This window comes from Juglans regia, chromosome 5 (assembly GCF_001411555.2).
Source record: "Juglans regia cultivar Chandler chromosome 5, Walnut 2.0, whole genome shotgun sequence".
NCBI classification, from domain to species: domain Eukaryota; kingdom Viridiplantae; phylum Streptophyta; class Magnoliopsida; order Fagales; family Juglandaceae; genus Juglans; species Juglans regia.
Window position 1 is genome coordinate 18,573,542 of NC_049905.1, and position 24,298 is coordinate 18,597,839.

General features: G+C 34.5%; 2 pseudogenes; both read right to left on the bottom strand.

Annotated features, from left to right (window-relative positions):
* Positions 1 to 10,270: 10,270 nt before the first annotated feature.
* Positions 10,271 to 12,094, bottom strand: LOC109001044 (annotated as a pseudogene).
* A 3,572-nt stretch (positions 12,095 to 15,666) lies between these two features.
* LOC109001073 lies at positions 15,667 to 17,870 on the bottom strand (annotated as a pseudogene).
* Positions 17,871 to 24,298: the final 6,428 nt, after the last annotated feature.

Sequence of the window (24,298 nt, forward strand, 5' to 3'; positions counted from 1 at the left end):
CCCAACATCTCCTCCATCTCATCATGTTCATAATCATCATCCGTGTGCCGTAAATAATTGTGATGATCGACCAATACATCTACTGACCCTTCATACGGCTCACCATGCAGTACCCATCGCGTATACCCCAGATCCATACCGTTCACAAATATATGACGCTCTACTTCATCCAATCCTATCGCACACAAATTTTTACACCCTCGACATGGACACTTAATGTAACCACGACTATCAGCAGAGGCCCGTGCAAAATCAATGAAAGTTCTTACTCCACATGCATAGGGTACGTAATCCTTTCCAAGTCTATCGTCCAGACGCATCCAATTTTTGTCCATTTCTAAAAACATCCAGATATTAATAACACGTATATTGAAAATTCACATGCATGTCTTGCCTCCAATTCTCATTACTTTTTTGATAAGGTAGTTGGTCCTATCCCATTCGAGATTATATTCTCCATATTACACAAATCTCGTCACTCTACTAATTTCCACGTTAGTAGAAATTCCGGCAGCACCTCCCCATAATTCTCCAAGTATACATGTTCAAATATCGGGATTGTGACCCTACGAACAGTATACCCGAAGAACAATAGAAGAAGATACCGTAACTTCATATTAAACGTGGAAAGTAGCGAGTAACAAAAATGTGTAATACAGATAATATAATCTCAAACTGTCCACACTGGACAATTCAGGAATCAGTGGACACATAAATGTACACTGATTCCCGAACGGGTCTAAGGGTATTTATGCAATGTCACACGCATCTAGCAAAAAATCATACTAACAATGTCTCCATGTTGTTTACATTAACAATGTCACCTTCAAGTAGTGTTATATTGTTAAATTAAAGAGAGATGGAAGATAATTATGTGACCCTAAGTTTCGTGCCTTGTACACAACGAGGGAGAATTATCTTGAAGAAATGTTTAAATTTTAGTCTAATTACTTAACCGTCACAAACTGTCCGACCTTGACAACTCTCAAGGCCGGAAAGACTATGACAGTCAAGCAATGAAATTAAAATTTCAACATTTCTTCAAGATAATATTTCCTCGTTGTGTACAAGATCATCATTCTTAAAGTATAATTTTAATTGATATACTTAATTTCAAAAGTTATACTATAATTTTAATTATTATAATTCGTAAATAGTTACTTTTATGCTTGTTATTACTTATATATTAAATATTATTATAAATATTTAATTATCATACTTAAATTTCAATGGTTATACAATAATTTTAATTATTATAATTCGTAAATAGTTACTTTTATGCTTGTTATTACTTATATATTAAATATTATTATAAATATTTAATTATCATACTTAAATTTCAATGGTTATACAATAATTTTAATTATTATAATTCTTAAAGAGTTACTTTTATGCTTGTTATTACTTATATATTAATTATTATTATAAATATTTAATTATCATACTTAAATTTCAATGGTTATACAATAATTTTAATTATTATAATTCTTAAAGAGTTACTTTTATGCTTGTTATTACTTATATATTAATTATTATTATAAATATTTAATTATCATACTTAAATTTCAATGGTTATACAATAATTTTAATTATTATAATTCTTAAAGAGTTACTTTTATGCTTGTTATTACTTAATTTCAAATATTATTATCACAATATATCAAATCCATATCACAACATATAAAAGTGATAACTCACAATATATTCACAAAATAACATGCCACATGTATTAACATATTTCTAAACTTGAGTAAGCAATAAACATGTATTAACAAAGCCTAATGACAATATATTTTTAATAATAAACACAATATTTCAAATTTATATCACAACATATTTAGAATAACTCACAAACTATTTACAAACTATACAAACAATAATCACAATATGATAAAGAGTAAGCATCAAATCACAACAACATATTGATAAAGTTTAGAAATATACCTAGCACTCACAATATCCTCTTACAAATCAAAATCTTCAAACTTCCCAAAACAAGCAATCCTTCAAAAAAATACAACACAAACTTATTAGAAATATTCTATAACAAAAACACATTCTATAAATATCATAAAATTTAAATAAAGACAAGAAATAAAAATATTATCTTACCAAAACTCAACTCTCTCTCACTCTCTAACTCAACTCTCTCTCACTCTAACTCTCTCTCTCTCTCTCTCTCTCGTCGCGCACGGGAGAAGAAGAAATAATGGGCATCCTCCCGTGCGCGTACTGATTAAGTTCTAAAATTATTAGTTTAAACGTTCGAACGTTAACTTTAAACGTCCGAACGTTAATTCTAAAATTATTCCCGCCCAGAACGTTCGGACGTTTAAAATACACGTTCGAACGTACCCTTCTTATGATATAACATGAAATCTAGTGGAAAAGTTCCCGCACTTTCCTCATATATGTTCGAATGTATCACAATTTTTCGTTCGAACGTTCGTAGATTTATAGATAAACGTTCGAACATACTACTTAAACGTCCGAACGTACATTTCATGAAAGTGTTACCATATTTGAGCGGGAAATCTCCCGCACTAATTTAACTAACGTTCGAACGTTGACGGATTTGATGTTCGAACGTATAGTATAAACGTCCTTACGTCTGAATAATCACACAGATATTAAACATCGAGCGGGAAAATTCCCGCCTCTTAGTTTAACGTTCGAACGTTAACTTCAAACGTTCGAACGTAAGATTCCTACTATACTTAACTTATAGTATAATATATATACTACATTGTATAGTATTTTGTGCATAATATAATTTATATATTATGCACAAAATATGTGTTTTTCTAAATTACTTATATTTATACTAGTTAAATAATATATTTATACTATAATATTAAGACTAAATTTACTAATAATAGTTTAGTATATGACTATATGTAAATATCATACTACTAAAAATTTACAATATTACTACCATGTTGTTCTAAATTACTAATGTATAAATATAATAGCATGTAATACTAATGTATATATAATATACTATAAACACTAAGATGCATAATAACATCAACATGTAATATTGTAATACATATACTAATGGATAAACACTAATCTATAAATTTATAATAACATATAATACTAATGTATAATAACTAAAGTATTATTCATATCAATTTTATATAACAATATCTTGTATTAATTATATTTTTTGACCTAATAAATTCTCAACATATTCATTTTGATAAATATATTAGTAATTCTAATATACATTAGTATAATAATTAGATTTATGGCCTAATACTAATACTATTAGTAAACCACTTTAAGCCTATATATAAATTACTATATAAAGCACTATAGTATTAATTACTAATACTATATTACTATGTGATACTATTAACTATAGTGATATATTAGTATTAGACATTAGTATACTAATACTATCAGTGATATAGCTAGTGTAATATAATAATATTTATACTAATACTATTATATAGTTATACTAAATTAAAATCACTATAGCAAATATTAATATATAGTTATGCTAATCGCTATAACTAATACTAATACTAATATAGACTACAGTTATAACTTATAGTATTATAACTTATACTAATATATTATATAGTTATACTAAATCACTATAACTAATACTAATATAGTTATACTAATCACTATAATAGTGATATAGTATTAATATCACTATTAGTATAATACTATAATATATAGTATTAATAATAACTAATACTAATAAAATTATTAGTATAACTAATATTTATATATATATTAATATATATATCAAGTATAAGAGATTAGAGATTTAATATATATATATATCAAGTATATTAGTTTATTATTAATATTTCGGTGCTTTTTTTTAATATTCATATATAATAATATATATCATATATTTTTTTTTTATAAATTTTCATATATATATAATATATAAAATAGATTTATATTAGTTAGTATACTACTATACAATACGGCGTCGTTTCTATTGCAATAGGACTTTCTTTTTAATTTTTGAATGCATGTTATTATGTTACTTGTTTTATTTAGTTGTATTTCTTGTTATAATCAAAAGTTTAATTAATTTAGATTGTAATGTTGAGAAAATTGAAATTTAAAAGCTCACAAATTTTTTTTAAAAAAAAAAGTGGGTCAAATATGAAGTTAAAAAAGATAAAAAAAAATAATAAAAAAATCCGACTCCGCTCCGACTCCGCTCCGACAAGTCGGAGTCGGAGTCGGAGCGGATTTTATATATTGCTAAACTTTATAAATATAAGAAGCACTCACAAAAAAACCAATAATCTAATTGTCAATAATATTATATAACATCCTAATATATAACTTAAACATTTATAATATAATATATTATATTGACAAACGTTCGAACGTAATAATAAGTACGTTCGAACGTTCTATGTATATAAGGCCAAAACCGAACGTCGAAACGCATTTCCCTGCCCGTATCCATCGTCTTCTCCGTTATTTGCCGCCACGCCGCCGTCACCGCCGCCGTCAACTCCGCCACAACCGTCACTAAAAGGTAGGCATTCATCTTTTATGCAAATAACATGTATTTTATTGAGATTTAGATTGACATTTGGATTGAGTTTGGTTTAAAACCGGATAAATATTACCGGATTTTCAACTTCATTTTCCGGCCACCACGACCAGTCATTGGCCGAATAGTCACCGTAGAAATGTTTCTTGAAGTGTATACTTCATTTACATGGTGACATTTCGGCATTTAGACCCTTGTAGAGAAATTTTCGAGATTTCAATAATGGCTGAGTCGACTCAGCCATTCTGCGTCGAAACGTTCGAACGTTTCACCAAGACATTCGAACGTACGACGTTTAAATTACCGAGCCGTTACGGCTTCCACGTTCGAACGTTAATCGTCTTACATTCGGACGTGAATATTATTAAACGACATACGTTCGAACGTTAATATTTACTTTCGCACGTAAATCACATACGGTCGGACGTTTAATTATAACATCCGAACGTAGTGATTTTCTACATTATTCATGCTTCGACGTTCGGACGTTCATATTTACGTTCACACGTAAAACAAATACGTTCGAACTTAAATTCGAACGTATTTGTTTACTGCTTATGTTCGAACGTACATCTGTACATTCGAACGTATTTGTTTTACGTTTGAACGTAAATTTATTTACATTATTTTACGTGCGAACGTATAAGTTAACGTCCGAACGTTTTTATCTTTAACGTTCGAACGTTAAAGATAGAACGTTCGAACGTTAATCCAGAGCATCTTAAAATTAATACAAAAAAATGCATTATTCTAAATAATTTTTTTTTCCTTTTCTATTTTCAGGATATGGCTCTTCCACTGCATACACGAAAACGAGGGAGGGAAGGAGCCACGTCGGACACTGCCCGTATCGGAGCTCGTACTGTTATGGTAGAGAGAGAGGTCTTAATTAATGAGTTCGACGAACTCTGTTGGCAGCAGACGAACCTAAGAGATGTTTTCCTCAGTAGAGGCTGGGGAAATATCTGCACATTGAGGGGGAAGGTATACCCCTCAATGGTTCAAGAATTCTATATGGGGATGTGTGACATGCCTCCGGATGCATCCTCTCACACCGTGACTGTACGCGGTGTTTCCATTGAGGTATCGGCAGATGTCATCGGCGAGCACATCGGGATTCATCGAGGTGCTCAGACATTTACACACTCAACACCCCGTGAGGATGTAGGCACTTCTGCATCATCTACTGGCCGGGGATGTGAGCCAGCATCAGCCGATGATGCAGGCCAGTCAGAGGATGAGGATACTGGCGTCGAGGCTCGGGATGATGACCGAGACGAAGATTTCTACATCCTCACCGGGAGGGATCGCATGCAGATCGAGCGGAAGAACGCCTTCAACCAGAACCATCTGCTGCATTTCTTCCGCATGTTGCACCTTATTGTTGCAACAAATGTTGATCCTGTGGCTCATAAAACCACATTTAGTCGGCTTCGGGCACAATTTTTGATACGAGTGGCACGTGGAGATCCTATAGATTTGCCACTGCACATTTTTGAGAGGATCCGTTACGAGGCGAGCATCGTCTCCACGGATAATCTCCCATATGGTGTCCTCATCAGCCGACTATTACTTGCACGGGGAGTGCCGACCCAGCCAGAGGAGCGGGTCAAAGATCAGATGAGCCCCCTCGACATGACCACGCATCGGCGTAGCATTGGACAGGCGAGGGGACGTCAGCCACCCCCTGTAGAGGATCTAGTTCCTCCGACGCAGCCTGAGCCAGGTCATGTCGGGAGTAGTAGTCAGCATACGCCGAGTACATCTGCAGGAGATGTGCGGCCTGCTTGGGTTGATGCGGTCATCTCACAGCTGACTGCGCATATTGATCATAAGATCGATCGATCGCTCGAGGCTATATCGGCGTCTGTTGCCGAACTCACCCATCGTGTAACTATCCTCAACGACAAGGTTGATACCTTGACTGAGGAAGTACGGAGTTCGACTTTTGCGGATAACGTTATCATCTGACTGTTGTTTACTACGTTCTATCAATTTTTGTATTTTATTTTTAATATTTGTAACGAAAAATATTATGGAATATTTTTATCGTTTTTTCATTTCAATTTTTAATCTTCTTTGATGTTATAATTTTCAACTTTAATACTAAATCACTGCATTTCAAATATATATAAATCAATAATATATATTTATATATTACAAAGTGTGTATATATAAATATATACAATTCAATTTTTTAGACTTGTTCACAAATTATGCACAATAAAAATACATAATTTTTAAATTAAAGTCATTTAATTTAAATTTACAATGAACGTTCGAATGTTATTACTTAACGTTCGAACATTGGTGCAAACATTTTACGTTCGAACGTAAAATTAATAACATTCGAACGGTTGCGCCAAAACATTTTACGTTCCAACGTAAATAGACATAACGTTCGAACGTATATGTGACGTTCGAACGCATATTTCCCATACGTTCGAATATAAAAAAATCTCATTCTATCTTTAGTGACGGTTTCCAAAAACTGTCACAGAAAATGCCTTTTAGTGACGGTCTAGGGACTGTCACAATTTCCCAACCGTCACTAAAAAGCAATTGTGTTGTAGTGCCATATATAGGAATGCTCGATCCCTTTCATGCACTCGACCGTGATTCGTGTCACTAGGTTTTGTTGGTCGTGATCGTAGGAAACCAAGGAGGTTTCCCAACTTTCACAAGGCAGACAATGACCAACCAGTGCCGTTGTTGTTATTACAAGGATGACAATGACCAACGATATTCTATCGATCTCCTTCATTCATCTACGATTTTTTTGCTCCTTCGTTGGCCTTCTAGATTTGATCTAGTTGTTGTACTACTACTTCAATATATATATATATATATATATATAGTTATTAGATTTTGGAAGGCATAAACCTTTTACGTCCTTTTGACTTTGCAAATGGTATCAGGTAATTGTCCAAAGCTGTCTTTTCCTGTATTATGGCGTATGTTGGGATTCATCATCGTCCTGTGGACCGATTAACAGAATGTTTAAAAGATAATTGACTACACTTGGCAAGAGGACAACTATTACAAAAGAAGTTCGGCTGAGAAGGAACAAAAGGTAAACATTTGGTTTGGAAAATGTGGGAGACCAACCGAAGAGAGGGATGACCGAGTCTGTGGTGCCACTGATCCACAGTTGTTCGTTCACCAAGAAGCACTAGATGATCTGATGAAGAACTGGAAGGAGGAGGGAAATGATAAAGTCCATTATGCGTAGGGCCTTGAATTAAAATTGCTCCCATCCGTTTGTCCTTCACATAGAAAAAGAAGTCATGAAACTCAGAAAAGACGGCATTATCAAAACAAAAACGATTGACTGAAACAAGATTTTTGGTAATTTGCGGAACAAATAAAAGATTTTGAAGAAGAAATTTGGAATGAGAGGAAGAGAGAGAGGAATCACTGAAATGAGAAATGGGTAGAGCAGTATCATCTCCAACTTTGATTTGTTCAGGGCCAAAGTAAGCATCAGATGAGATGTTCAGATTTTGGAAGTTCGACGTGATGTGGTTCATAGCAGCAGAGTCGGGATACCATTGTTTGTCAGTTGCTGATTGAGTATTTGTGTAGTGGGCAGACAAAGAACGCGGAGGGTCATATTAATATGCTTGGTCGAACCTGTGATAACATTGCAGGGCAACATGGCCAATTTTTTGACACACTTGGCAAGTGGGCTTATTGTGTTGTTGCGGGTAGGGCTGTACATTTAAACCGCCACCCCAAACCGACCTAAAATTTTTGAACCGAATTACCCGACCCGGAATGAAATAATCGGAAATGGAACTCTTCCGTTCTACTTCTGAAATACTACAGTTAGGGTCGGTTAATACCCGTAACCGAAAACTGGTCTAGTCCTCGCAAGATTCAGCAGAGAGTCTCGGATGAAGTTGTTTCGTTTCTTCGGCGCCAAGGCGTATCCTATTCTGAATCTGCACTCCTCAACCATTGGGGCAATTCCCGTATAGAGAACACGAGAAAATCAGCAAATGTGAAAACACAAACATAAAACAAAGCAATTCGATGAGTCTTGCTAGGTTAGCAAATCGAAGCAAAGAACTTCAACATCCTTTTCAAAGGTTCTTTAAAGAAAGATAGCTTTGGAGAGAACGACAATAGTAGAAAGAAATATTGAGAGAAGGGTAACAGAGATATGGTTAGGAGGGAGGGGATTTGATAAAGTAACCTGGTTAGTAGGAGACGTGGCACATTCTTAGTCAAATATTAGCATTATTTCTTAATCTTCATGCATCTTTAAATTGGTGGATGATTTTCTCTAACCCCCTCTAACATTTTTGTATAGGATGGTAATATAAAAATATATATAAAAGAAAATTTAAAAATAAATAATAATAATAATAATAATAATACTTAAAATTAAAAAATTAAAAAAAATGGGTCAGGTCGGAATACCCGTTTTTCGAAAATATTTTTAAGTCGGGTATTTGGCTAATTGGCCATTCGGCCAAACGGAATACCCCTGAGTCGGGTCTAGTCGGAAGGGCTATTTTCGGGTAGGATCGGGTCAGATGAACAGTCCTAGATGCGAGAGGTCTGTTGAAAAGGAGTAAAGGAAAGACCACCACGAGTGCGACCATTGCAATGGCCATATCGACCACCACGTTGCTTGCCTCGGGGAGCTTGAGAGGAGTTGGTTGTGAGATTAACAGAAGGGTTAGGAAGCAGACCTGGTTGCGTTGATGTAAGAGAGATGCGGCTTTCTAAGGTGAGAAGTAAATTAAAAAGTTCCGCAGTTGAGATTGGGGTGGCACGGGTAGTTACAGAAATAACAAAGGTTTTAAACTCAGAGTTGAGTCCATTTAGAAGATAGGAAACAACTTCAGAGTCTCTCAATGGTTCGCCCGCAGCAGTCATAGTGTCAGAAGGGAGATGAACCTTGCGATAATAGTCTGTGATTGAGAGAACCCTTTTTAAGATTTGTGAGTTGATGTCTGATTTGGAAAATTTTAGCTTGAGACTGGGAGGTAAACATTGTTTCAAGATTTATCCAGAGTTTATTGGATGTGCAAGAGGTTAAAGCCTAAGCCAGAACAGTTTCTGTAAGGGAAGAGAGAAGAGCACTGAGTAAGAATTGGTCGGTGCAACACTAGTGAAGATAGGCAGGATTGGTTTGGGTTGAGGAAGAAATGGATGATGAGGGAGAGGGGGCTGGTAGAATCGGAGGTGGTGGGGGTAAATAACCATCAATAAATTGATACAGCTCTTGGCCATGGAGGTAGGGAATAATCTGGGCTTTCCAGAGAAGGTAGTTATCAGATCCAAGTTTGATAGAGACAATATGAGAAAGATTAGTTGGAAACTAAAAGGTAGTGGGTGGGTCTTTATCAGAGGAGGGAGGAGGATTTTCGCCAGCCATGGATAGACGCTAGTCGTAGTCAATCTCTGATACCATGATAGATTTTGAAAGAAAGGAAGGAAAAGAGTTTTCTGGAAAAATATTCTAATTGCATTGAAATGTTATGGATGTACAGTAGAGTATTTATAGACACATTGCAACCTTAACAAAGTACATAGGCGCATGATATCAAGCAGCTGGTGCACTGCTGTAACCGAATGCTTTACAGAGTTTGTTAGAATATTTCAGTGCACTACAATACAACCAATCAGATTCTTACAACCCAATTACAAGAATAAAATCTCAGCCTAGTCTACGTGACTCCAAATCTTCCCGTGGATGAGATGATTTGGTGGAGTCTTGCTGAATCATTTGTGAGCTGGAGATGACATGTTCAACACAGGGCACCGATCTCCTTCCAGCCCAGATGGAACAAAATCAATCAAACTTTGATGGCCTGTGAGTTCATTTTCATGATTTTGGTGCTTATGTAGTACCTTAGAATTATTAGAAACCAAGAACCTCTCTGGTCGAAACTCATTTGGATTGTCCCAAACTTCTAGGTCTTGCATTATGCTGTACAGATTGATTGCCAACATGGTATTTTGGGATATGTCGTAGCCTTTTATCTTACAATCTTCACGGCACTCTCTTGCTGTCACAACAATTGGTGGGTACATTCTTAGTGTTTCTTTGACTACTGCTTGCAAGTAAGGGAGATTTGGGACATCCATTTCCTCAACCAGTCTAGTACCAGTGCCAACGACAGAAACTATTTCATCTCTAAGCTTCTTGAACATCTGAGGACGATTGATGAGCTCCGACATTGTCCATTGCAGGATATCCGCCGAGGTACTAGTGCCAGCAATGAAAAGATCCTAAACAAGAAAAGTATTGATCAATAAATATTATGAGTAATGCTAGAGAGAAGTCACTATAGCAATGCACACTTTGCACTCACTGCGTGGCTGCTTCTAGTTAATTGTTCCCAACACTCACTTGGGGAGATGTGTAGTCTACATGATGCCACATTATGTGTGCAAAATGGATGTTCTCAATAGTGACTTCTATCTATATTTATTCAAATATTATATATCAATTGAAGCTGATCCATTAATTTATTTGTCTGTGTATATATATGTGTGTGTGAACATTAATAATAACGAATGGGACATCAAAAATATGTATGTAAAACTACGTACAATATCAATTTGAAAGAACTACTTACAAGCAAGAAAGCCTTGATATGGGTTCTGGTCATCTTGAATTCAGCTTTCTCATCTTTATATACCTTTATTAGTATAACCATGAAATCCTCATTGTCTCGCTTCCCGCTTTCCTCGTGCTCCTTCCATAACCTTTCCAGAATCGCATCGTACCTCATGGTAACATCTACAGCCTTCTTCCCATACATCCAAAAACTCAACCTCTTGAAAGGCCCCAAGACATCCCCTAAATAAAGCTTGGACCCTAACTGCAAAAGACTCCTTCACCAACGCCCTAATCTGCTCAGCTTCACTACTATCACCTGAAACCTTCAAGCTCAGCGCCATCTTGCACGTGGAAATATTGTTTGTAAATCTCAAGAGCTCAGTTCCCAGATCAACCAGCTCACTTCTCTGAGCACTGTCGAACAGTCTGCACAAAAATAGTACAAGTTCTTCGCGTCGAATAGAGCGTGAATGTTCAATCTGCGTAGTACTAAGCAATTGTGTCATGGAAAGCTTCTTCATGAACCTCCAGTACTTGCCATAGGGAGCATTGAAGAATCCGGCACCCGCATAAGGTGTTTCATCTGCGACAGCAAGAGCGGGGCGGTTTGCAAAAGCAAGGCCGTTGGCTTTAAACACTTCGGTGGCGACGGAGGCCGATGAAACTACTAGCATGGTCCGATAAGGGCCAAGCCGGAGGCCGTAGAGGGGGACATGTTGGAGGGAGAGTTTGTGAAAGGATTTGTACATGGAAGAACCTGCAAGGAGGTGTAGGTGGCCGATGAGTGGGAGGGCTGGTGGGCTTGGAGGGAGGTGGACTTTCTTCGTAGGTTTTCCGAAAACGGATCGAAGTAGGAAGATAGAAATGACCCATAGGAATAAGCAGAGAAAATAGTATTGGGTGTTAGTCAGGGAACTCAGGGAAAGCCATGGCTTTGTAGCTAGCAGTCTCGATCTTTCTGCATAGCTACATGATGACATACGTGCCTCTTATATACACATGCACGTGTGTGTGCGTGACAAATTGATCTACAATAAGTCAATCATGGAATAATAAATAATGAAAAATTCATCTCATTATCCACAATTACACACCATATATAATTTGTTTTTTTATTTTACGTGTGTAGTATATAAATGATAAGTAGAAAAATTTAATTAATTTAAAAAAATTAAAAAAAAAAAATTTGATATGTGATATGTGGGAATGATAAATAGTAAAACTCATAAATAATAATTTTCCATTTGTGTAGACCTTTCATTTGATTAATTTAAGGAAAATGATATTTGGTCCGCTTAAATTTATCGTTCAAGTATTTTATTTATTTATTTATTTAATAATTAAAGAAGTAATTATTATTAAAATTGTATATATATTTTTTTTAATAATTAAAGTTGTTAAAAAATGTTTAGAAAATGAAAAAAAAATTATACTAATATTAATAAACGTTGGCCGGCTAGCACTGCCCTTAATTTAAATAGGATACAAGTCAAATATTTATAGCTAGGGTAAAAAAAAAGTACGATATTACAAGTTAAATGCAGGGTCGACTCTGAAACTTAGGCGCTAGTGAAAGAATTAAAGGCCCCCAAAAATAATCCAAGTAGATTTAAAACAAAAAACAAAAAACAAAAGAAAGCCCCAATATTTAGAAAAAAAATTGATTAATTCAATGAGAGAACATCAAAAACATCAAATAGATCTTACGTCATTATTAATTTTAAAAGTATCTTCACATAATAATTATTTCACATACTCTTGTTCTAAGAATACACTTGTCTTTTGTTATTATTAATTTATTATTTTAATATATAATATGAAAATTATAAATAACAAAATCGAATTTTCAAGTATTCATAAAATTGGGATTTTGTGTAATCCTTTGAAGAGGTAAGGGCCTTTTTTTCCAAATGCATAGGTTATGTATAGAAATTTAATGACAATAATGGTTATAATTGCTTCTAAATAGTCTAAAGTGCATCTTGTAAAACTAAATTTAATAAAATCTTTTCTAAACAAATATTTTTTAACAAACATTAAGTTTGTTATTAATTGAAAAGGTGCTATTAAATCTTAATTAGTAATTTTATTTTGCAAAACTATAGAAATAATTTTTAAATAAAAATATAATGTAGAAAATAGAATTAAAATAAATTACTAAAGTTTCATTTTTAAAGTACAAAGAGTCTCACTTAAAATCTTTGCTCTAAACTCTACAACGTATTGAGCCGTCTTTGGTTAAATGTTTACAGCTAGACTACAAAATGCCTGGGACTATGCAATTACACATGAGGAAATTACAGCACAAAGAGTAATGTTATATATAATTGTGGAGTGTATAAAGGTCATGTAATCATTTTGAAAAAGAGTGTAATTTATTATAAAAAAAATTAACTATTTTTTCATGTGGATCTCGTATTTACTCATTTTTTTCAACTCATGTCAACAAAGAATATTATGCATTGTACATCTGAGATTGAACGATATTTTATAGAAGCTGTCAATGCACCTGATGATGTATTTCAGCTATTAACTTGGTGGAAAGTTAATTCCATCAAGTATCAAATCATTTCTCGTGTAGTCAGAGATGTACTAGCCATTCATGTCACTACGGTTGCCTCAGAGTCGACATTTAGCACTAGAGGTCGCGTGTTGGATGCTTATCGGAGTTCATTGTCACCGTCAACCATGGAGGCCTTTGTTTGCACACAGAATTGGATAAGTGAAACGCACATTAGACTAGATATCGTTGGCGTTGATACCCAGAGTTATAGGCTTGAATCGGATAAGTTTATATGTTTCTAAATGATTATTTAATTATTTTTAATATTTATAACTTCTATTTTTTATGATTTTATAGATCTAATTGTGAACCCTAACATAATTGCCAATGACTAAGAGTTTGAGACGGACGCCCCTTGAGAGTTGGGATGGAGTTGAGAGAACCTCCTTTCTTGGCAAGAATGAAATTCTACTTTTACTGTTTTCAATTTTTTTTATCAACTTTTTTTCATTTATTGATTGCAACTTTCTATCTTCATTTCAGGCATGATCACAGATCAATAGACCATTGAGATTTGAATGACGTGAGCATTTAATATTTATGTCAATGTTGTTATTACGTTATAAATGGAATTGTTATAACTTATAGTTACATCATACATGTTATTTAGTTTTTAAATTATTGTATTTTTTCTTTTCAGTATTTTTTTTTTTTACAGATTTTGACTTGGACTTTGGTGATCATATTAGTCTTAATGGTTTATTTTTGCATATAATTTATTTAACAAAATAAATTGATCACATTATTTATTTAAGTATTATTATTTTATTTTTTATTTTTTTTAGTTCAATAGACAGTCAAAGCTCGGATCAGAATTCGAAACTCTGACCTCCATTCAAAATGGGACTCCGATTTCATTCTGAGCTCCGACCTCCTATCAGAATCCGAATCGGAGCAAAATATTAACTCAGAGTCGGAGTTCGGCCCTAAACAAGCCTGAAAAGCCATTCACATGTGCACGCATATCAAAGAATAAGACCATTGATGTAAACAAATAGTACCACATATATATATATATATATGTATGTGTATATATATATATACACACACACAAGTGAAACAATGATGATTTTTTTTTTTTTTATAACGAGGAGGTAGATTGAACCCTGGCTCTCCCATTGAGAAACCAGCGCTAGTACTGCCATTTGGTCCAAAGACCATCGGCAAAAATGATTTAATTTGGAATTTAATCATCTATGCATACATCCTTCTACAACTATATATGGGATTTATTGATGAGAATGAAAATCAAAATAAAAACATATTTATGTATTCCAATAAGCACCACACATGCAACATGTGATAGTTTTTAAGGTGCAACAAAAGAATGAAAAAGTCACTACATGAAAATTATTTATCTGTGATCAGTTATTTTCTATAAAAATTATTGTTATTTCTTGATAAAATGATCAGTTTGTTTTTATCGTAAATAATTCGTCATAAATATTTATTTTCCTTACTCAAATGGCCAAGGTGTTGAAAAAAACAATACATTGCTCAAGGTTGAGTAAAAAGACTGGAGAGCTTTTTAAAGTCATCATTTTTTTCTTTCCTACAAGCATTTCAGGCCAGTAAACCATAATAATAATAAAAAAAAAAAAAAAAAAAAAAGGCTTTATATATGGTAGTACTTTCGTGGTTTGGAACAAAAAAAAAAAAAAAGAACTTCAAGCTTTAGGGTAGGGCTTTCCTTATGTTTTTGATCTAATGATCAATACATACTCACTACATATAATATATATATATATATATATACACACACGTACACACACTTGAGAACTCGAACATAGAAAGAGCGAGCGCAATTAACTCAAAATATTCATCCAATGATCATTTTGGTGCTCATATATATATAAATTACAAGCAACATGTTTATTAAAAACAAACAAACAAAATTAAAACACATGCTTTTTTGTGAAGGCCATGGTTTATTTCTTATCCTACAGGAATAATACATTACATATATCCTGCAAGTTGGCCGGAGAAATATTATACGTACATTCAACTTGTTGTAGCCTTGTAGGGCATGCTTTGAGCAATTATTCTAGTCCATATATTTGAATTTACATTGAATTAGCAGCAAAGGGGTTGAAGTGAACAATAGGAAGGCATACAAGTGATTGAGCCTTGGTTAAACCAAAGCCAGAATTCTCAACTTCCATATCCACCTTAGGCGGCGGCTGATCATGATCATCTCCTCCACCTCCAACCTTCCAATCAAAGCATTGAACTATGGCCGCAATTGTTTGATTTATTGTGGTGTATGCTAAAGTTGAGCTAGGGCACCCACTCCTTCCAGCCCCAAATGGAACAAAATCAATCAAACTTTGATGGCCTGTAAGTTCATTTTCATGATTTTGGTGCTTATGTAGTACCTTAGAATTATTAGAAACCAAGAACCTCTCTGGTCAAAACTCATTTGGATTGTCCCAAACTTCTGGGTCTCGCATTATGCTGTACAGATTGATTGCCAACATGGTATTTTGGGATATGTCGTAGCCTTTTATCTTACAATCTTCACGGCACTCTCTTGCTGTCACAGCAATTGGTGGGTACAATCTTAGTGTTTCTTTCACAACTGCTTGCAAGTAAGGGAGATTTGGGACATCCATTTCCTCAACCAGTCTAGTACCAGTGCCAACTACAGAAACTATTTCATCTCTAAGCTTCTTGAACATCTGAGGACGGTTGATGAGCTCCGACATCGTCCATTGCATGATATCTGCCGTGGTACTAGTGCCAGCAATGAAAAGATCCTAAACAAGAAAAGCATTAATGATCAATAAATATATATCAATGATCAATAAATATATATTAATTGAAGCTGATCCAATAATTTAATTGTCCGTATATATATGAACATTAATAATAACGAATGGGACATCAAAAATAAAGAATAGACAGCAGAGAAAATAATAAATTGCATACCTCATGTCATGGTGATTCAAGAAAGAGCAAGAGCCTAAAAGAAAACTTAAGAGAAATAAATATTTGAGTAGGAAGAGAATCTTCTAGCATATGCCTTTTGATTACTATAATGATGGTGTACACAGACCCTTTATTTATAGGCTAGACTAGGGTCGATCGGTCTCTAACAGAGTTAGACTTGAACTATTCCTCCCATCAAGGAATAGGATAGGATTTATCCATTACTTGTTCAAAATGAAACTCTTAACACCCAAGTTTAAATTAAATTAAACTATAAAATACAATCTTAACAAACTTGATAGGCAAGAGGTTCACTAAATAGAACTCTAACATTTGAAAGAACTACTTACAAGCAAGAAAGCCTTGACATGGCTTCGGGTCATCTTGAATTTAGCTTTCTCATCTTTATATACCTTTATTAGTATATCCATCAAATCCTCATTGTCTCGCTTCCCGCTTTCGTCGTGCTCCTTCCATAACCTTTCCAGAATCGCATCGTACCTCATGGTAACATCGGCAGCCTTCTTCCCATACATCCAAAAACTCAACCTCTTGAAAGGCCCCAAGACATCCCCTAAATACAACTTGGACCCTAACTGCAAAGACTCCTTCACCAACGCCCTAATCTGCTCAGATTCACTACTATCACCTGAAACCTTCGCGCTCATCGCCATCTTGCACGTGGAATTGTTCGTAAATCTCATGAGCTCAGTTCCCAGATCAACCAGCTCTCTTCTCTCAGCACTGTCGAACAGTCTGCACAAAAATTGTACAAGTTCTTCGCGTCGAATAGAGCGTGAATGTTCAATTTGCGTAGTACCAAGCAATTGTGTCATGGAAAGCTTCTTCATGAACCTCCAATACTTGCCATAGGGAGCATTGAAGAACCCGACACCCGCATAAATTAGTGCTTTATCTTCGATAGCAATAGCGGGGCGGTTTGAAAAAGCAAGGTCGTTGGCTTTAAACACTTCGGTGGCGACGGAGGCCGATGAAACTACTAGCATGGTCCGATAAGGGCCAAGCCGGAGGCAGAAGAGGGGGGGGCCATGTTGGAGGGAGAGTTTGTACAAGGATTTGTACATGGAAGAACCTGCAAGGAGGTGTAGGTGGCCGATGAGTGGGAGGGCTGGTGGGCTTGGAGGGAGGTGGACTTTCTTGGTGGGTTTTCCGAAAAAGGATCGAAGTAGGAAGATAGAAAAGGCACATAAGAATAAGCAGAGAAAATAGTATTGGGTGTTAGTCAGGGTAGTCAGGGAAGCCATGGCTTTGTAGCTAGCAGTCTCGATCTTTCTGCATAGCTACATGATGGCCGCATACGTGCCTCTTATATACACATGCGTGATCAATTGATCTACAGTAAGTCAGTCATGGAATAATAAATAATGAAAAATTCTATTCTTCATCCTCACATTACACATTACATAAATTTTTTTTTTTTTTTTTTTATGAAATATGTAGTATATAGATGATAAGTATTAAAATTCAATTAGTTTAGGAAAAATAAAAAAAAAACTAAAAAAAAAATATGATATGTAATATGTAGAGATGATGAATAGCAAAATTTATAAATAATATCTTCTTGTTTGTGTAGACCTTTCATTTCATTAATTTAACGAAAATTATATTTAGTCCTCTCAAATTTATCATTCAAGTATTTTATTTTTTCTTTATTTTTTTAATAACTAAAGCTGTGATTATTAATAAAATTATATATTTTTTATTTTTTAATAATTAAAGTGGTTAAAAGATGTTTAAAATATATATATATATATATATATATAATAAACGTTGGCCGGCTAGCACTGCCCTTCATTTAAATAGGATACAAGTCAAATATTTACGGCTAGGGTTAAAAAAGTACGATATTACATGTTGAATTCAGGGTCGACTCTACAACTTAGGCCCTAGTGAAAGAATTAAAGGACCCCAAAAATAATCCAAGTAGATTTTTTTTAAAAGAAAAACAAAAAATAAAAGGAAGCCCCTTAGAAAAACAAAATGATTAATTCAATGACAGAACATCAAGAACATCAAAAACATCTTATGTCATTATTATTAATTTTAAAAGTGTCTCCATATAGTAATTATTTTGCATATTTTAATTTTAAGAATACACTTATCTTTTGTTATTATTATTTTAATATATAATATGAAAATTATAAATAACAAAATCTAATTTTTAAGTGTTCATAAAATTAAAATTTCGTGTAATCTTTTGAAGAGGTAAGGGCCTTTTTATTTTCCCAAATGCATATTAAGAGTCTAAAGTGCCTCTTGAAAAACTAAATTTGATAAAAATCATTTCTAAACTAATATTTTTTTAGCAAATATTAAGTTTGTTATTAATTGAGAAGGTGCTATTAAATCTTAATTAGTAATTTTATTTTGCAAAACAATAGGAATAATTTTTAAATAAAAATATAATGTAGAAAATGAAATTAAAATAAATTTACTAAATTTTCATTTTTAAAATATAAAAAAAAAAAATTCTCACTACCCTACAACCTATTGGGCCATCTTCATGAACCTCCAGTACTTGCCATAGGGAGCATTGAAGAATCCGGCAACCGCATAAGGTGCTTTATCTGCGACAGCAAGAGCGGGGCGGTTTGAAATAGCAAGGTCATTGGCTTTAAACACTTCGGTGGCGACGGAGGCCGATGAAACTACTAGCATGGTCCGATAAGGGCCAAGCCGGAGGCAGAAGAGGGGGGCCATGCTGGAGGGAGAGTTTGTGCAAGGATTTGTACATGGAAGAACCTGCAAGGAGGTGTAGGTGGCCGATGAGTGGGAGGGCTGGTGGGCTAGCTTGGAGGGAGGTGGACTTTCTTCGTAGGTTTTCCGAAAAAGGATCGAAGTAGGAAGATAGAAAGGACCCATAGGAATAAGCAGAGAAAATAGTATTAGGTATTAGTCAGGGTACTTAGGGAAGCCATGGCTTTGTAGCTATAGCAGTCTCAATCTTTCTGCATAGCTACATGATGACATACGTGCCTCTTATATACACATGCATGTGTGTGTGCGTGACCGATTGATCTACAATAAGTCGACCATCGAATAATAAATAATGAAAACTCCTACTCATCATCCTCATATTACACATCACATATAATTTTTTATTTTTATCTTTTTTTCTCTTACCAAATCATGTATAGTATATATAATAAGTAAAAAAATTCAATTAGTTTAAGAAAAATTAAAAAAATTAAAAAAATATATGGTGTATGATATCATATAAGAATGAAGAGTAGAAAAACTCGTAAATAATAACTTCCTGTTTGTGTAGACCTTTCATTTCATTAATTTAAGGAAAATTATATTAGGTCCACTCAAATTTATCGTTCAAGTATTTTATTTTATTTTATTACTTTTTTAATAATTAAATAAATGATTATTAATAAAATTATATTTTTTTAATAATTAAAGATGTTTAAAAATGATTAAAAAAAAGAAAAAAAAATACTAATAATAATAAACGTTGGCCGGCTAGCACTGCCCTTCATTTAAATAGGATACTGCAAGTCAAATATTTACGGCTAGGGTAAAAAAAAAGTACGATATTACAAGTTAAAGTACGATAATACTTAGGTCCTAGTGAAAGAATTAAAGTCCCCCAAAAATAATCCAAGTTGACTTAAAAAAAAAAAAGAAAAAAGAAAAGAAAGCCCAATATTTAGAAAAAAAAATTGATTAATTCAATGACCAAACATTAAAAACATCAAATACATCTTATGTCATTATTATAAATTTTAAAAGTGTCTTCACATAATAATTATTTCACATACTCTCATTTTAATAATACAATCGTATTTTGTCATTATTATTTTAATATATAATATGAAAATTAAAAATAATCAAATCTAATTTTCAAGTGTTCGTAAAATTGGAATTTTGTGTAATCCTTTGAAACGGTAAGGCCTTTTTATTTTCCCAAATGCATAGGTTATATGTAGAACTTTATTGACAGTAATGGTTATAATTACTTCTAATTAAGAGTCTAAAGCGCATCTTGAAAAAATAAATTTGATAAAATCTTTTCTAAACTAATATATTTTTTAACAAATATTAAGTTTGTTATTGATTGAGAAGGTGCTATTAAATCTTAATTAGTAATTTTATTTTGCAAAACAATAGGAATAATTTTTAAATAAAAATATAATGTAGAAAATGAAATTAAAATAAATTTACTAAATTTTCATTTTTAAAATTTAAAAAAAAAAAAAAAATCTCACTTAAAATCTTCGCTTTAAACCCTACATGAACCTATTAAGCCATCTTTGGTTAAATGTATACAGCTAGACTACAAAAATTTATAGCTATGTATCTGCTATGCATGGAAAGAGGCCTGTAACCCGACCGGTCCAACCGGGTTTAGGCCCGACCCGACATGACCCGATCCGAATAATGTCGTTTATGGCGCCAAACCGATCCGAACAAAATGAAATCGGGTCGAACCGTACGACCCGACAGACCCATCTTCATTTTCATAGGAGTTTCGACTCTGAGTCGACAAGGTAAAACTCGAACTCATCCGAGGTGTAGGCTGGGTTGAGCGGCGCAGCGGTGGCCCTGGTTCTTATCACAACCATAAACATTATAACAAACTGTAATTACAAGAGCAAATAAACAAATTACTCTCAAATAATTTTCTATATACAATAAATATAAAGTAAAATAAAAACGAAGAAACTCATTCAGGTACCCAAGTGGGTTGATGAGAAGAGTTATGACCATGGCAATGAAGATAAGAATAGTAGTTGTCGAGGAATGAAGAAGAAGCAAGCTAGGCAGCATCGTTCACTAGATGGAGAAGAAGCAAGCTAGGCGGCATCGTACCAAGATCCTACTCTTACGGTCCTACCTATATCCTGTGACCCGAATAAGCTCTGTGCGTGGTCTCCTACGCAGACACCTCGTCCAATGAAGGCAACCTCGCTTACGAATTAATCAGCCAATTGGAGATGGGAGACAGGGTTCTCATCCGGATTTGGGAGGCTAGGGTTTGAGAACTGAAGATTAGTATTCTTTATAGTCGGACGAGTTGACACCCAAAACACAAACCCGCTACTTGTCGGGTTGGAGATCTGAAAAGATGGCACCTGATAAAAGTTGGGTCGGGTCGAGTTATTTTGATCGGGTTCAACGGGCTATCAGATTATGTGCACAGCCCTAGCTAGACATATGGCTCAGACTATGCAATTAAACATGAGGAGGAGATTACGACACCAGGTGCAAAGAATAATGATATATACAGTCGTGGAGTGCATAAATGTCGTGTAATTGTTTTAAAAAAGAGTAGAGTTTATTATTAAAAACTTAACTTTTTTTTTTTATATGAATCTCATATTTACTCACTTTTTTCAAAAAGATTACTCGACGCATTGTTGTGCTTGCGGCTTTCATTCATACTACCTTGACTGAAATAAATATGTAACACTACCCTAAAAAGCATGTTAAGACAAAATAAACATGATGAACTAACTTGATGTATAGAATACCCCGAAAGATGTATTTACATGCATAAAACATATGACACAAAAGATATACTTGAAAACTGTAATATATATGACACAAGAAAAATATGGAGAAGAGCAAATCCATTTGAAAGGCAACAAAACAACCATATTTAAGATAAATATGGACCAGAGCCTCCACTTGCTCTACTTTTCCCTCCTTCCAAAGGCTTTGCATTATGTATTGGAGAAGCTCTTCTCTAGCTTTTGTTAATAAATGTTACTTTTTTAACCAATTAAAAGCCTTGTACTCTTCCATGTAAGGTAGGGAAGAAAAATACATTGGGCGTTATAGGTGTATGTATTTCAGTCCCCAATTAGGCTGGAAACCAAGTTCTAGAAATCTGAATCTCATTTCCTCTGGAACAGCTTTAACCTATTAAAATGCAGTAATTGAAAACAACTGATAAGTTCAATAGCATATGATAGATTATTTCCATGAGATATTTCAAACGAGTAATGCTACTGATCATCATCTCAATTCTCATCATCTTCTCATCATTCTATAATGTGACATTAGATGATTGAAGACTATTTATTATATTTCACTTGTGAGCCTATTATCTAATGTCATATCATGAGATGATGAGAAAATAGATGATAAATAGATTTACCCATCCCAAAAAATCCAAAAGTGCCCATAACTTATGTGTATCTGAATGTAAATTTCAACCCAAGACCTGTATGCTTTATATATTTAGTTGACAACAAATAACATGAAGGAAACTTAGAAATAAATAGAATATTCAGAAATCTATACTAACATGGATGGAAGGTTTGCAGAAATGGATGAGCGAATTAAAAAGATAGCATTGAAAATGGAAAATCTCCAACTAGAAAAAGAGATAATGAAGCATAGGAATGTGGGATCAGGGGAAGGTGCTAGCACGAGCCATAACAAGCAAATTGTGGTAGAGCTGCAGAGCGCAGGAGGGGTTGCCTTTGACGAAGAGGAAAAGAAAAAGATGCACCTTGAGCTATGTAGCCTCATGGGCAAGTGCGAAGAGATGGCTACGAAGATAAGAGCATCTTCCTTGATCGACCAACTGCTAAGTAGCATGGACCTCCCTTATAGAGCCAAGGTTATGGAAGTCCCGCTCTCACCCAAATTCAAATCATGCAGATTGAGATGTACGACGGATCTAAAGACATAGTCAAACATCTCGAATTGTTACTCAACAGAATTGTTTTACATTTCATGACTCTCCATCACATTTCATTTCTTGCTGTCGAATGTTTACTACCGCACAAACATCGTAGGAGCCACCCAACACGGTCAAGCCATCTCTCTCCTAGTTACTTAAGTCGATGTTTCGCTCTCACACCTGAAACAAAGGAGGGAACACATCTCCTAAGTGTCATATCTCTTCTCACCACTCAGCGCAGTCGAGCCCATCTCTCACCTAGTTATTTAAGTCAATGCTCCGCGCTTGCACACAGTGAATAAATGAGGGAACACATCTCTTAAGTATCTCATCTCTCCTGACCACCCATTGAAGTTGAGTCCTTCTCCTGCCTGGTCATTTAAGCCTAAGTGTTTCCACACCCAAACAACTGTCGATAGCCTTTTCATTCAAATCAACGGGACATCGGCCAACATAGTAAGTGAGCGCCCAAAAAGGAGGGGAAGAAGAGGAAGAAAGCAAGAGTGCACAAATTCCTAGACATCAACAAATTTTTAATTAGAACATATGCATATTAATTAAAGCAGTAGGAGCCAAAAACTTATGTAAAACACATGTATTCTCAAAAAGAAAAAAAAAACAACAACATAAAATTAATTTTGGGCAGTAGGATGAGGGAAGGCGTCGGGCATCAAGTCTCTGCCCAAGGAGTTGAGAAACTCGCAAGCCTCCTGATCAAGCTTGAATATCTCTAAGTCCAGGGTCTCTAAGTCGACCTGGGTGTTCGACAGTAGGAACTCTTGCATTTTCTTTAGGCCCAAAACATCCGCATAACTCCAAGCTCGATTATAGACCTTTTTAGCCGCCATTATTTGAGAAGAGAGGCTAGCGAGACCCTTATTGGAGGAGGCGAGCTTGGACTTCAACTCCTTCACCAGCCTCTTTCGCAACCTCACCTTTTTCTTAGCAAAGCCGTACTTCGTATCCACAAAGGCCTTGTCTCTCATGAGTGTCGCGTGCTACACCACATGATCCTCTTTCTTATCCTTGACA